The sequence below is a fragment of the Pezoporus flaviventris genome, unplaced genomic scaffold, assembly GCF_033815535.1.
Source record: "Pezoporus flaviventris isolate CSIRO_AGI_PZ_B2104156 unplaced genomic scaffold, CSIRO_AGI_Pfla_v1 ptg000178l, whole genome shotgun sequence".
NCBI lineage: Eukaryota > Metazoa > Chordata > Aves > Psittaciformes > Psittacidae > Pezoporus > Pezoporus flaviventris.
The window spans coordinates 258,659-274,660 of record NW_026892726.1 but is presented as its reverse complement, the minus strand read 5'-3'; the positions used below and the strand labels follow the sequence as shown (position 1 = coordinate 274,660).

General features: G+C 52.6%; 1 long non-coding RNA gene across 1 annotated transcript in view; it reads left to right on the top strand.

The window, feature by feature from the left end:
• The first annotated feature begins 11,828 nt into the window (after positions 1-11,828).
• LOC133262003 (uncharacterized) overlaps positions 11,829-16,002 on the top strand; it is a 180,596-nt gene continuing 176,422 nt past the window's right edge. Inside the window, exon 1 of the long non-coding RNA XR_009741198.1 lies at positions 11,829-12,875. This is a non-coding gene — a long non-coding RNA (uncharacterized LOC133262003). The remainder of the gene's footprint in view (positions 12,876-16,002) is intronic.

The window sequence follows — 16,002 nt, the reverse complement described above, 5'->3', positions numbered from 1 at the left end:
ATTACCCATTTTAATCGGTTTTAATCCACTTTTAATTCGTTTTAATCCAGGTTTTATTCATTTTAATCGTTTTTAATCCACTTTTATTTCGTTTTAATTCATTTTAATCGGTTCTAATCCACGTTTAATTTTCTATTACCCATTTTAATCGTCTTTAATCCACTTTTAATTAGTTCTAATTCATTTTAATCGGTTTTAATCCACTTTCAGTTCGTTTTAATCCAGTTTTAATTAATTTTAAACAGTTTGAATCCCCTTTTAATCCGTTTCCACCCGTTTTAATCTCCTGTTAACCCGTTCGATCGCGTTTTAACCCCAAACCAGCGCCCCCCCTTTCCTGCCAGCTTTTCCCGCGCTCCTTGGCCCCGCCCACCGCCGCCATGTTTTACTGCCCGGCTGTGCTCCAGCGCCACACGGGCTGCTTCGGCACCATCTGGTAACCACGGCAACGGGGTGAGGGGGAGCGTGGCTTCACCCGCGGGCCAATCAGATCGCGCCTCTCGCTCCGCTGCCGCCCTCTGATAGGCTGGCGGCCACGTGCAGCTCCCGCGTGCTGCCGCGGGAGTATCTCAGTGTGGACGTGCCGCGGCTTTGGTAACTGGGGGGGGGGGGGTGGCCTCAATTGGGGGGCGTGGCTACGGTGTGCGACCGCCCTCCGCCATTGGCTGCCGTCGTTGCAGCGCGGCGATGCGGGGCTAATGTGGGGCAATTAGGTGCTAATAAAAGTTAATTAGGGTTTAATATAGGGTAGTTAGGTGCTGGGGGCGGATGGGGCTCTGTAGGGTGGCTGTGTGGGTTATGGGGCCCGATAGGGTGGCTGTGGGGGTTATGGGGCTCTATAGGTTGGCTATGGGGGTTATGGGACTCTATAGGGTGGCTATGGAGGGTTATGGGGCTCTATAGGGTGGCTGTGGGGGGTTATTGGGCTCTATAGGGTGGCCATGTGTGTTATGGGGTTCTAAAGGGAGGCTATGGAGAGTTATGGGGATCTATAGTGTGGCTGGGGGGGGCTTATAGGGCTCTATAGGGTTGCTGGGGGGGGTTATGCGCCTGTATAGGGTGGCTATGGAGGGTTATGGGCCTCTATAGGGTGGCTGTGGGGGGTTATGGGGCTCTATAGGATGGCTGTGGGGTGTTATGGGGCTCCATAGGGTGGCTGTGGGGGTTTATGGGGCTCTATAGGGTCGCTATGGAGGGTTATTGGCCTTCATAGGTTGGCTATGGGGGTTATGGGGCTCTAAAGGTTAGTTATAGGGCTCTGTAGGGTGGCCATGAGCATTATGGGGTTCTGTAGGGTGGCTATGGAGGGTTATGGGGCTCCATAGGGTGGCTATGGGGGTTATGGGGCTTCATAGGGTGGTTGTTGGGGTTTATTGGGCTCTATCGGGTGGCTATGGGGATTATGGGGCTCTGTAGGGTGGCTATGGAGGTTTGCGGGGCTCTATAGGGTGGCTGTGGAGGGTTATGGTGCTCTATAGGGTAGCTGTGGGGGGTTATGGGGCTCTGTAGGGTGGCTATGGAGGGTTGTGGGGCTCTATAGGAAGGCTGTGGAGAGTTATGGTGCTCTATAGGGTGGCTGTGGGGGGTTATGGGGCTCTATAGGGTGGCTGTTGGGGCTTATAGGGCTCTGTAGGGTAGCTGTGGGGGGTTATGGGGCTCCCTGTGGTGACTATGGGGGTTATGGGGGTCTATAGGGTGGCTGTGTAGGGTTATGAGCCTCTATTGGGTGGCTGTGGGGGGTTATGGGGCTCTATACGGTGGCTATGGAGGGTTATGGAGCTCTATAGGGTGGCTGTAGTGGGTTATGGGGTTCTATAGGGTGGCTAGGAAGGGTTAGGGGGCTCTTTAGGGTGGCTGTGGGGGGTTATGGGGCTCTATATGGTGGCTATGGAGGGTTATGGAGCTCTATAGGGTGGCTGTAGTGGGTTATGGGTTTCTATAGGGTGGCTAGGGAGGGTTAGGGGGCTCTTTAGGATGGCTGTGGAGGGTTATGGGGCTTTATAGGGTAGCTGTGGGGGTTATGGGGCTCTGTACGGTGGCTGTAGGGCTCTGTAGAGTGGCTATGGAGGGTTGTGGGGCTCTGTAGAGTGGCTATGGAGGGTTGTGGGGCTCTATAGAGTGGCTATGGAGGGTTATGGGGCTGTATAGGGTGGCTGTGAGAGGTTATGAGACTGTAGGGTGGCTATGGGTGGTTATGTGGCTCTATAGGGTGGCGGTGGGGGGTTATGGGGCTCTGTAGGTAGGCTATGGGATTTATGGGGCTCTGTAGGGTGGCTGTGGGGAGTTATGGGGCTCTGTAGGGTGGCCATGAGCGTTATGGGGCTCTATAGGGTGGTTATGGTGGGTTATGGGGCTCTGTAGGGTAGCTGTGGAGGGTTTTGGGGCTCCATATGGTGGCTATGGGGGGTTATGGGGCTCTATAGGGTGGCTGTGTGGGGTTATGGGCCTTTATAGGGTGGCTGTGGGTGGTTATGGGGCTCTACAGGGTGGCTACGGAGGGTTGCGGGGCTCTATAGGGTGGCTTTGGAGGGCTGTGGGGCTCTATAGGGAAGCTATGGAGGGTTATGGTGTCCTATAGGGTAGCTGTGGGGGGTTATGGGGCTCCCTATGGTGGCTGTGGGGGGTTATAGGTCTCAATAGGGTGCCTATGGAGGGTTTTGGGCCTCTACAGGGTGGCTATGGAGGGTTGTGGGGCTCTGTAGGGTGGCTGTGGAGGGTTATGGGGCTCTATAGGGTGGTTGTGGGGCGTTATGGGGCTCTCTAGGGTGGCCATGTGCATTTTAGGGCTCTATAGGGAGGCTATGGAGGGTTATGGGCCTCCATAGGGTGTCTGTAGGGGGTTATGTGGTTCTATATAGTGGCTGTGGGGGGTTAATTGGGCTGTATAGGGTGGCTGTGGGGCTCTATAGAGTGGTTATGGAGGGTTATGGGATTCTATAATGTCGCTGTGGGGGGTTATGGGGCTCTGTAGGGTGGCTGTGGGGGGTTATGGGGCTCTATAGGGTGGCTATGGGGATTATAGTGCTCTATAGGTATGCTGTGGGGGTTTATGGGGCTCTGTAGGGTGGCCATGGGCATTATGGGGTTCTGTAGGGTGACTGTGGGGGTTTATTGGGCTCTATTGGGTGGCTATGGGGATTATGGGGCTCCATAGGGTGGCTGTCGGGGGCTATGGGGCTCCATAGGGTGGCTATGGGGGCTACGGGGCTTCATAGGGTGGCTGTGGTGGTTTATTTTGGTCTATTTGGTGGCTGTGGGGGATTATGGGGCTCTGCAGGCTGGCTATGGGGGTTGTGGGGCTCTATAGGGTGGCTATGGGGGTCTATGGGATTCTGTAGCGTGGCTATGGAGGGTTATGGGGCTTTATAGGGTGGCTGTGGGGGTTATGGGGCTCTATAGGGTGGCTATGGGGGGTTATGGGTCTCTGTAGGGGTGCTATGAGGGGTTATGTGGCTCTATAGGGTGGCTATGGAGGGTTATGGGGCTTTATAGGGTGGCTGTGGGGGTTATGGTGCTCTATAGGGTAGCTGTGGGGGGTTATGGGGCTTCCTATGGTGGCTATGGGGGGTTATGGGCCTGTATATGGTGGCTATGGAGGGTTATGGGCCTGTATATGGTGGCTATGGGGTGTTATGGGGCTCCATAGGGTGGCTGTGGGTGGCTATGGGGCTCTGTAGGGTGGCTATGGGGCTCTATAGAGTGGCTATGGAGGGTTATGGGGTCTTTAGGGTTGCTGTGGGGGGTTATGGGGCTCTATAGGGTGGCTGTGGGGGGTTATGGTGATCTGTAGGTAGGCTATGGGGCGTTATGGGGCTCTGTAAGTTAGGTACGGGGTCTGTAGGGTGGCCTTGGGCATTATGGGGTTCATTAAGGTGGCTATGGGGGTTTACTCAGCTCTATAGGGTGGCTATGGGGATTATGGCGCTCTATAGGGTCGGGGGTTATGGGTTTCCATGGGGTGGCTATGGGGGTTATGGGGCTTCATAGCGTGGCTGTTGGGGTTTATTGGGCTCTATAGGGTGGGTGTGGCGGTTATGGGGCTCTACAGGGTGGCTATGGAGGGTTATGGGGCTTTATAGGTTGGCTATGGGGTGTTAATGGGCTCTGTAGGGTGGCTGTGGGCATTATGGGGTTCTGTAGGTTAGTTATGGGGCTCCGTAGGGTGGCCATGGACATTATGGGCTTCTGTGGAGTAGGTGTGGGGGGTTATGGGGCTCTATAGGGTGACTGTCGAGGATTATGGGGCTCCTTAGGGTTGCTCTGGGGGTCATGGGGCTTCATAGGGTGGCTGTGGGCATTTGTTGGGCTCTGTAGGGTGGCTATGTAGGGTTGTGGGGCTCTATCGGGTGGCTGTGGGGGATTATGGGGCTCTCTTGTGTGGCCATGTGCGTTATGGGGCTCTATGGGGCGGCTATGGAGGGTTATGGGGCTCTATAGTGTGGCTGTGGGGGCTTATAGGGCTCTATAGGGTAGCTGTGGAGGGTTATGGGGCTCCATATTGTGGCTGGGGGGCGGTTATGGGCGTCTGTAGGGTGGCTGTGGTGGTTATGGGGCTCTATAGGGTGGCTATGGGGCTCTATAGAGTGGCTATGGAGGGTTATAGTGGTGTATAGGGTGGCTGTGGGGGGTTATGGGGTTCTCTAGGGTGGCTGTGGAGGTTTATGGGGCTTTATAGGTAGGCTATGGGGGTTATGGGGCTCTATAGGTTAGTTATGGGGCTCTGTAGGGTAGCCATGGGCATTATGGGGTTCTGTAGGGTGGCTGTGGAGGGTTATGGGGCTCTCTAGGTTGGCTGTTGATGTTTATTGGGCTCTATAGGGAGGCTATGGGGATTATGGGGCTCTATAGGGTGGCTGTGGAGGGTTATGGGGCTCTCTAGGTTGGCTGTTGATGTTTATTGGGCTCTATAGGGAGGCTATGGGGATTATGGGGCTCTGTGGGGTGGCTGTTGGAGTTATGGGCCTCTATAGGGTGGCTGTGGAGGGTTATGGGGCTCTCTAGTGTGGCTGTCGGGGGTTATGGGGCTCCATAGGTTGGCTATGGGGGTTATGGGGCTTTAGAGGGTGGCTGTTGTGTTTATTTTTCACATAGGGTGGCTATGGGGATTATTGGGCTCTATAGGGTGGCTGTGGGGGGTTGTGGGGCTCTATAGGGTGGCTATGGAGGGTTATGGGGCTTTATAGGTTGGCTGTGGTGTTATGGGTTTCAGTAGGGTGGCTGTGGGGGTTATGGGGCTCTGTAGGGTGGCTGTCGGGGATTATGGGGCTCCATAGGGTGGCTATGGGGGTTATGTGGTTTCATAGCTTGGCTGTGGGGGTTTATTGGGCTCTATAGGGTGGCTGTGGGGATTATGGGGCTCTGTAGGTTGGCTATGGAGCACTATAGGGTGGCTATGGAGGGTTGTGGGGCTCTATAGGTTGGCTATGGGGGGTTAGGGGGCTCCATAGTGTGGCTGTGGGGGGTTATGGGGCTCTATCGGGTGGCCATGTGCATTATGGGCCTCTATATGGTGGCTATCGAGGGTTATGGGTCTCTGTAATGTGGCTGTGTGGGCTTTTAGGGCTCTAGAGGGTTGCTGTGGAGGGTTATGGGGCTTCCTATGATGGCTATGGGGGCTTTTAGGGCTCTAGAGGGTTGCTGTGGAGGGTTATTGGGCTCCCTATGGTGGCTATGGGGGGTTATGGGCCTCTATAGTGTGGCTGGGGGGGGTTATGGGGTTTTATATGGTGGCTGTGGTAGGTTATTGGGCTCTATAGGGTGGCTGTGGGGGGTTATGGGGCTTTATAGGGTGGCTATGGTTGGTTATGGGGTTCTATAGGGTGGCTGTGTGGGTTATGGGGCTTCATTGGGTGTCTATGGGGGTTTATTGGGCTCTATAGGGTGGCTGTGGGGATTATAGAATCATAGAATAGTTCAGGTTGGAAAGGACCTTAAGATCATCCAGTTCCAACCTCCCTGCCATGGGCAGGGACACCTCACACTAAACCATGGCACCCACGGCCTCTTCCAACCTGGTCTTGAACACTGCCAGGGATGGAGCATTCACAGCTTCCCTGGGCAACCCATTCCAGTGCCTCAGCACCCTCACAGGAAAGAATTTCCTCCTTATATCCAATCTAACTTCCCCTGTTTAAGTTTTAACCCATTACCCCTTGTCCTGTCACTACAGTTCCTAATGAAGAGTCCCTCCCCAGCATCCCTATAGGCCCCCTTCAGATACTGGAAGCTGCTCTGAGGTCTCCACACAGCCTTCTCTTCTCCAGGCTGAACAGCCCAAACTTTCTCAGCCTGTCTTCATACAGGAGGTGCTCCAGCCCCTGATCATCCTCGTGGCCTCCTCTGGACTTGTTCCAACAGTTCCATGTCCTTTTTATGTTGAGGACACCAGAACTGCACACAATGCTCCAGCTGAGGTCTCACAAGAGCAGAGTAGAGGGGCAGGATCACTTCCTTCGACCTGGTGGTCACGCTCCTTTTGGTGCAGTCCAGGATACGGTTGGCTTTCTGGGCTGCAAGCGCACACTGAAGCCGGCTCATGTTCATTTTCATCAGCCAACACCCTGGGATGCAACTTGTTACTGAACTCCAGCCGGACATTGAGCCATTGACCACAACTCTTTGCGTGCGGCCATCCAGACAGTTCTTTTCTCATCAGCCAACACCCCCAAGTCCTTCTCTGCAGAGCTGCTCTGAATCTCTTCTCTGTCCAACCTGTAGCTGTGCCTGGGATTGCTCCCACCCAGATGTAGGACCTTGCACTTGGCATGGTTGGCATCAGCCTACCTCACAAGTGTGTTGAGGTCCCTCTGGGTGGTATTCCTTCCCTCCAGGGTATCAACCGAACCACACAGCTCGGTGTCATCTGCAAACTTGCTGAGGGTGCACTCAATCCCACTGTCCATGTCAGCGACGAAGATGTTAAACAAGACCGGTCCCAACACCGATCCCTGAGGGACACCACTCGTTACTGGTCTCCAGCTGGACATTGAGCCATTGACCACAACTCTTTGTGTGCGGCCATCCAGCCAGTTCTTTATCCACCGAGTGGTCCATCCATCAAATTGATGTCTCTCCAATTTAGAGACAAGGATGTCATGAGGGACAGTGTTGAACGCTTTGCACAAGTCCAGGTAGACGACATCAGCTGCTCTACCCCTGTCCATCAGTTCCGTAGCCCCATCATAGAAGGCCACCAAATAGGTCAGGCAGGATTTCCCCCTAGTGAAACCCTGCTGGCTGTCACCAAGCACCAAGTTTAATTCTAACTGAGCCTTAGCTTTCCTAACCTGGTCCCTAGCTTCCCAGACAACATCCCTGTACTCTTCCCATGCCACCTGTCCTTGCTTCCACTTATTATAAGCCTCTTTTTTCAATTAAATTTTCCTCAGGAGCTCCTCATCCATCCAAGGAGGTCTCCTGGACCTCCTGCACTTCCTTCTGGTTGGGATGCAACACTCCTGAGCTTGCAGCAGGTGATCCTTGAATATCAACCAAGAGAGGGCCCCCCTGCCCTCTAGGGCTATATCCTATGGAACCTTACTAAGCAGGTTCCTGAAGAGGCCAAAGTCTGCTCTTTTGAAGTCCAGGGCAGTGAGCTTGCTGCATGCTGTCCTCACTGTCCTGAGGATCTCAAATTTGACCATCTCATGATCGCTGCATCCAAGGCTTGCCTGGAGCATCACATTTCCAATGAGCCCTTCCCTGTTGGTGAGCACGAGGTCAAGCATGGCACCTCTCCTTGTTGGCTCCTCTATTAGTTGCAGAAGGAAGTTTTCTTCCACACAATCGAGGAACCTGCTGGATTGCTTGTGCTGGGCTGTACCGTCCTTCCAACAGATGTCAGGGTGGTTGAAGTCACCCATGAGAACAAGGGCCTGTGAGCGTGAGGCTTTTCCTATCTGCCTATAGAGTGCTTCATCCGCAGGTTCTCCTTGATCAGGCGGTCTGTAACAGATCTCCACAGTAATGTCTCCCATAGCTATATTCCCTTTAACCCTGACCCACAGACTCTCTGTTAACTGCTCACCTGTCCCCAGACAGAGTTCCATACTCTCCAGCCTATCCCTAAGATAAAGGGCAACTGCACCTCCCCGCCTGCCAGGCCTGTCTTTCCTAAAGAGCCTGTAACCTTCCATTCCAGCATTCCAGTGATAGGAGCCATCCCACCAGGTTTCTGTGATTCCCATTATATCGTACCCCGTAGATGTGCACACATCCCTAATTCCTCTTCTTTGTTCCCCATGCTCCGGGCATTTGTATAGAGGCATTTGAGTCGAGCTCCACATGAAGCCGACTCATTGGCTGGAGTGGCTGGGATATCTCTACATTGCTCCAGGCATTTATTATAGGTTCTGGCAACTGACTGGGAGTGTTGGGATGGAATGATGCCCCCCTCCCCCAACACAACTAGTTTAAAGCCTCCTTGACCAGTCTGGCAAGCCTCCTACCAAAACTGCTCTTTCCCTTCTTTATCCAGACCAGCCCCCACTAGACCTGGCCTACAAACTTGGGTCCCGTGTTCAAGACACCCAAACCCCTGACTATGACACCACCCTTTTAAGCAGTTATTAACCTGGCTAATCCTCCTGGCTTTTTTTAGGTCCTCCCCTGTACCTTGGAGAATTGACAAAAAGACTGCCTGGGCTCCAGAGCCCCTAACCACCTCCCCCAGGGCTCTGTAGTCCTTCTTTATGTTCCTCAGGCTACTACTGTCTATATCCCTAGCACCCACATGTATCACCAGAAGTGGGTAATAGTCCATGGGACTTACTAGAGCAGGCAGCCTCTCTGCCACACCCCTGGTCCGTGCCCCCGGTAGGCAACACACCTCCCTTGAGATGGGGTCAGGCCAACAGACGAGTGCTTCTGTCCCTTTCAGTGTAGAGTCCCCTACTACTACGACCCACTGCTTTTTCCTGGCAGCACCAGTAGAGATCTTCTTTACCAGTGCATCAGCCGGCTGTTTCTGGCTCGAGTGCGTTTCCTCATTAGCCCCCTGCAGGACAGCAGAGCGGTTCTGCGTGGGGACAGGGGATTTAGGGGGAAGCCCCTTGCTTTAGATTGTCCTTTTCCTTCTTTTTTTGTTGTTTTTTTTTGTCACTAATTCCCAGCTTCCCGGGTTAATGGCCTCCTTCTTTCATGAAGTAGAGGTGACGCTCGAGGCCCCTGCACAGTTTGGGCCGGGAGCAAGCATTCCTGCTTCCTCTCAGCTTCCCTGACATCTCGCAGTCTATTAACAGCATCCCTCAGCTCAGCCACCTCCTGCAGGAGGACGTCCACCAGGGAGCACCGAGTGCAGCCTTCCCCATTGTGCACCCTCCCCTCAGGAGACCAGCGCAGGCACTCTCTACACTCCGAGCTCTGCACTGCAGCCTCCCCTCTCATCGGCTCTTCTGGGTGCCTACGCTGCCAGCGCCGGGGCAGGCAGAGCAGAGCCCCCAGACGGGGCCCTGGTCATACGACGAGTGCTCACCATCCCGCTCGCCTGCCCACGCAAACTGCCTCGACCCGCTCCTGGTCGCTCGTGCTCCCTGGGGCAGGTTTTTACCCACTGAGGGCTGGTGCCACTGCTTCAGGCTCTGTCCCCTGTGAGTCCCTGCTGGCGTCAGCTGAGCTGCCGGCTCCCGGGCAGGTCCTGTTGAGGACTCAAGGCTCCCTCGGTGGCTCTCGCCGCTCTGAGTTGAGGCTCCTGGACGCTGATCTCCCCCTGCTCCAGTGTTGAAGGCATCCTCTCTCGAGCTACTCGCCTCACCTGGGGCTCTGTAGGTTGGCTATGGAGGGTTATGGGGCTTTATAGGTTGGCTATGGGGTTATGGGGCTCTATAGGGTGGCTGTGGGGGTTATGGGGCTTCATAGGGTGGATGTGGGGGTTTATTGGGCTCTATAGGATGGCTATGGGGATTATGGGGCTCTGTAGGTTGACTATGGAGGGTTGTGGGGCTCTATAGGTTGGCTCTGGGGGGCTATGGGGCTCCATAGGGTGGCTGTGGGGGGTTATGGGGCTCCATTTAGTGGCTCTGGGGGGTTATGGGCCTCTATAGGGTGGCTGTGGGGGGTTATGGGGTTTTATAGGGTGGCTGTGGGGGGTTATTGGGCTCTATCGGGTGGCTGTGGGGGGTTATGGGGCTTTATAGGGGGGCTGGGGGGGTTATGGGGCTCTGTAGGGTGGCTATGGGGTTCTATAGAGTGGCTATGGAGGGTTATGGGGCTCTATAGGGTGGCTATGGGGGTTATGGTGCTCTATAGGTTAATTATGGGGCTCTGTAGGGTGTCCATGGGCATTATGGGGTTCTGTAGGGTGGCTGTGGGTGGTTATGGGGCTCTCCCGTGTGTCTGTCGGGGGTTATCCGGCTTCATAGGGTGGCTGTGGGGGTTTATTGGGCTCTATAGGGTGGCTGTGGAGGTTATGGGGCTCTGTAGGGTAGCTATGGAGGGTTATGGGGCTCTCTAGGGTGGTTGTTGGGGGTTATGGGGTTCCATAGGGTGGCTGTGGGGGTTTATTGGGCTCTATAGGTTGGCTGTGGGGGTTATGGTCCTCTATAGGGTGGCTCTGGAGGGTTATGGGCCTCTATAGGGTGGGCCTGGGCGTTACGGGTTTCTATAGGGTGGCTATGGGGTTTATGGGGCTCTCTAGGGTGGTTGTCGGGGGTTATGGGGCTTCATAGGGTGGCTGTGGGGATTTTTGGGGCTCTGTTGGTTGGCTGTTGGGATTATGGGGCTCTATAGGGTGGCTGTGGGGCTCTTTGGGGTTCCTATCGGTCTCTGTGGGGCTGAGACTGCTGTGGGTCACCCCTCAGAAGAGGCCGCACTCGTTCTGGAATGGCTGCACCGGGTCCAGGCCCCCCCCCCGCCCCATATGGAGCCCTATAGAGCCCCCGTAGAGACCTTACAGAGCCCCATAGAGCTCCCTGGAGACCTATAGACCCCCGTAGAGACTTGTAGAGCCCCATAGAGATCCTTAGAGCCCCCATAGAGACTCCATGGAGACCCTTAGGGCCCCTATAGATACCCCATAGAGCCCCCCGAGAGACTCCATAGTGCCCCATAGACCCTTAGAGACCCCACAGAGACCCTTAGAGGCCGTATAGAGACCCCATAGGGCCCCCATAGGTACCCCATAGAGACCCATAGAGAACATAAAAGGCTGCCCCATAGGGACCCCGTCGATATCTGTAGCAACCCATGGACCCCTATAGAGACCCCATAGAGCCCCACAGAGTGCCTCATAGCCACCCCATAGCCCCCTGTGTTCAGCCTGCAGGTGCTGGTGGATGCCTAGGCCCAGATGCTGGAGCTGCAACTGGCCCCGGACCCCTTCTTTGGGGTTATGGGGATGGAGCTGCCGAGCCCCATAGTCCTGCCCCAGGTACTGCCCCATAGAGCCTGCGCCATAGCGCTGCCCCAGGTACTGCCCCATGGAGCCTCCCTAATAGCACTGCCCAGGTACTACCCCATAGATCCTGCCGCTTAGCACTGCCCTAAGTACTGCCCCATAGAGTCTGACCCATGGATCCTGCCCCAGGTACTGCCACATAGAGCCTGCCCCATAGCACTGCCACAGGTACTGCCCCATAGATCCCACTGTATAGATCCTGCCCCATCAATCCCTGCCGTATAGATCCCACCCCATAGTGCCTGCTTTAATGCCCACCCCAGCCCCACAGATTGTCCCCTTCAGCCCTAGATCTCTCTCCTTTCAGCCTCATAGATGCCCCATTGAGCCCCATAGATCTCAGTCCCACAGATCCCCCTTTTAGCCCCACAGCTTCCCCCTTCAGCCCCATAGGTCCCCATTTACCCGCATCAGGTAAAGATCTGATCCTCCTACCTTGTGTGTCCCGTGCACACCGTGTGTGTGCAGCCCAAGAGAGTTTGCCTGAGAACTGCCCCAGTCCTGAACCACTGCTGTGGGCAACCCAGGCAAGGAGATGGGCACAGCCCCAGACAGAGCAGGGACTGCGGAACCCCTGCCGTGCTGAATCAGCGCTGTGTGCGATGGTGACCAGGGTAAAAGGTGTGTCTGGGGGATTCAAGGGGTGGTCACAGAAGGAAACACTGCAGTGCAGACGTTTCCTGGCCCTGAGGATCAGTTCCCAAGATCTGGAGTACATCTTTGTGTGCTGTAAAATGTTACTGTATCTAAATGCAATTTGTCATTCTTGAATTGTGTGACATGGTAATGACTATGGAAATGATGAAAAGTCAGGTTTGGCACCCGTTTGATAGGTATATCCTTAATGCATACATAAGCTGAGATAAGCTCAAACAACGGCTGTCTTGCTTTAGTCCTTTGCAGGACATCTTGTTTCTATTCAGGTGGCTGCAATGAAACGAGGCTGGCTCCAATGTGCCATCAGGGTGCAGAGGCTTCCCTGGGACTCCCTCCTGCCATGCATCATTGATGTGTGATGCTAAAGCTGTTTGCATAGAGCACATGGGAACCAGACCTGAGCAAGGAAGGTCAAAGTGAAGTGAAAGCAGCAGAGCTCATCTCAAGCTTTGTTCACAGTTCTGCAACAGGAGCATAAGTGGAAATTGGGATGGTTGTTAGGACCTTGCTCCTTTCCGATGTGAAAATTGTGCAATGAGGAATAACACTTTAAAGAATCTGGTGTTCTCTCTTGTAAGAGAAACGAATCCAGGAATCCCATTCAAAGACCGTATCTCTCAGTGCATTGTTCTGCTCAGAAACATTATTGTCTGCGTTTTTGTTTTTCTTCTTTCCAGAGCTCTGTGGAGAAAGTGGTGGCTGGCTCTGTCTCCGTTCCTCAGGTGGTCCCATTTGGAATCCCTCTTCCAGGGAAGGCTAACCATGAAGGAGATACAAATGCTCTTGTAGAAATGAAATCAGGTCTGAGTAAGAGCTCTGAATCCAGGTAAAAACTTCTGTGTTCATGTGGAACATTGAGCCTCCAGACTTTGTTTGCATTTCATGATGATTTTTATGAGGGTGCATTTCATTAAGGAACTTAGAAAATTAACCACCATGTTTAAATACACCAACTCGACTTGCACTGAATTCTATGCATTCAAACAGTATTGCTGACATATGAGCTGTCTCATACATGGCAGCAGTCTCGATTGTTTTCAAGATCAAGTTCATAAGCCGTTGCATTTTGCTTTGACTGCAAAAACCAGTGTATGAAAGTACAGTATATTTGGTTAATTTCTCATCCACGTCCCCTTGTGCATCATTGGCCTTCACCCACAGCCCAGAGAGCTGGGCTTCCTCAGCCTGGAGAAGAAAAGGCTCCTTAAGGGGGGAGACCTCAGAGCAGCTCCCAGAGCCTAAAGGGGCTGCAGGAAACCTGGAGAAGGGCTTTGCACAAGGGCCTGTAGGGGCAGGACAAGGGGAATGGCTTGAACCTGCCAGAGGGGAGACTGAGATGAGCTCTTAGGCAGCAGTTCTTCCCTGTGAGGGTGCTGAGGCGCTGGCACAGGGTGCCCAGAGAAGCTGTGGCTGCCCCATCCCTGGCAGTGCTCAAGGCCAGGTTGGACACAGGGGCTTGGAGCAAGCTGCTCCAGTGGAAGGTGTCCCTGCCCATGGCAGGGGTTGGAACTGGATGAGCTTTAAAGTCCTTTCCAACACAAACCAGTCTGGGATTCTGTGACTTTGTTCAATACCTTTAGCACTGGATGTAATTCTTAAATGATGAGCAAAATGAACCATAGGTTCCTTCAAGTGCCAGATATGTTAGTAAGGCTAAGACTGGAAAAGTAAATTGTGTTTTCTTGGCAGTGTCAGGAAACCTGACCAAATTCAGGTTCCTCTTCATGCTGCAACAACAACCACTGCATCTTCAGGACCTGCGCATGCACCTTGTTCCAGTGCTAACTAGTGCGGTTAGTTAGTAATTACTGCTTGAGTCATAGCTATAGAATCTTGCCTCAAACTTTGAACAGTGGCAGGCGTGGGCATATATGTAAGAGCACCACATTTGTACAGTGGTGCCTGTAACTGTCTTCTCTCTGGCTTTTTAATGTTACTGAAAACTAACTTAGTACCTTTCTGGCCTAGTTTTAGTTGTCAGTAACGTCACTCTTTCCAGTTGTCTTCCTGTTTTCTCAATAGCCTTTGAGCTGTAAGGATCGGTACCAGCAGCTGTGGCTATCAGCTTCAATGTTTCTAGTGACTTTGCTGCTTCAGACTCTAACCAGGAAAATACTGAAAACCTCTTGAGAGCCTTAATGACATGATGTGATGTGGCTTTTTCCTCAGATGGCACCATATCTTGAATGCAGACATCTGCTGCCAGTGACTACACCCGCTTGCATTGGATGGGAGTCACCAATAGCTCCACAGATGCAGCCCCAAACCAACATCTGCATAAAGGTAATTGAGAATAAATCTAACAAAAGAGCACTTTACCTCCATGCATGCATGTTTCTAACAGGTGACTTCTGTAAAAATAGTTTGATCCAGCTTGGGTTGCTCTAATTGCATTGTGAGAGCTTTAAGGGTTAGTAGGATTCAAACCACCTTGACTAGAAATAAGCATTAAAGGTAAACCGTGTAAGCTGAGGAAGGCATCTTGAAGAGCAAAGGAGTCAGTTGTGTGAAAGACAGGACACGTGCACTTGTGTTCAGTAGGGAGGTATTCTGTGATTCTGTCATTTACAGCCTTAATATTACTGATCATTTTAAGTTTCTTAAATATGTCCTCATTACTCTGCTTCCCTCAGTTGATTGTAAGTGCTTGGCACAGATGGGCTGGCAGGACTGGGGCAGTGGGGAGATGCCCAAAAGGCTCAAGCGCCCCAGTAGTGAGTGATCCAAAAGTGCTGGTGGGCCTAACTAGACAAAATCTGCCCTCCAGAATGCTCCTTACCCAAGGGTATTGGCCCAGGTAGAGGCTGTCCTTCACCCTTGCAGTCAGGGGAAAGGGTGTGAGAAGGAGTGAACTGATACTGCATGTCCACAACTGGTAGATTATAGGCACTGCCGCAGACTGGTGTTTTCTGGCAGTCCTGATGCAGGTGCAAAGGCAGGCCTGAACTATTTGGTGGCAACCATGAAAACAGCAGACTCATGATTCTCAGCTCTGGTGGAATCTGGCTTGTGAGATACAGTGACTGTGCATGGGCACCCTCATGGGGATAAGAACCGTTTTCCTTGCAGACACTGGACTTGCTGCTTTGTGTGAGTGCAGTGGCTAAGCAAACTGGCACTAGTCTATAGAAACATCTGGAGGTATTGATGCTGCATCTGCTGAGGGAACTGTACCGTAGTTTAAAATGAATTGTCAGCAGGATCCATGGATTTGTGATGGACAGGCACTATGGCCTAACTAGCACCTGAAGCCCACGGCACAGACTTGAAGGATCTCTTCTATCTGCAGGGGTGAATAAGCACAGCACTTTGTAAGATCAAGTCCTCTTCTTATTAGTGTTGTTGACAGTTTGCAGATACCATGTGAAATGCATTCTTTCTCTACTTAAAAGGGAATTTGTCAGGCCTGTGGCACAGGAAATCTTCACCATAAACACTGTGTGACTTGTGCAAGCAAGCTGCTTGAAGCACAGATGCTGAGGCTTCTTCCATCAGTCACAGTAGGGTTAATCAAATCAAAGCACAACATTCTTTTTCTCTGGAAAACTGAAGTCATAGCCCTGTGTCCCTGTTATAAAAGCAGAGATGCCCTCCCTCATGGGCTATTCAAGGCCCGTACTCCCACAGATCATCCATCACAAACGTCCAGCTAAACAGAAGCTTACGTTTGAGTTTCTCCTGTGGAATTCAGGATTGTTTGTGCCATTATGAAAGCTGAGAAGGCTCTTAGAAAATGGGTAGTCTTGGCTCCAAGGGAGTTTTTTTGTGTTCAGATTATTTTCTATTGCAGTAGAAAACTTGAGTGTCTACATCAGGAAGGCAATTTTTGTGGTTTTCAATTATTTTGTGAAAATATTTTTTCATACTATTCTTTTAATCTCCATTTGCATCTCCATCTCTACGTGCATACAGCTCCTCTACTTGGATTTGGCTGTGAGCGTGTAATGGATGGG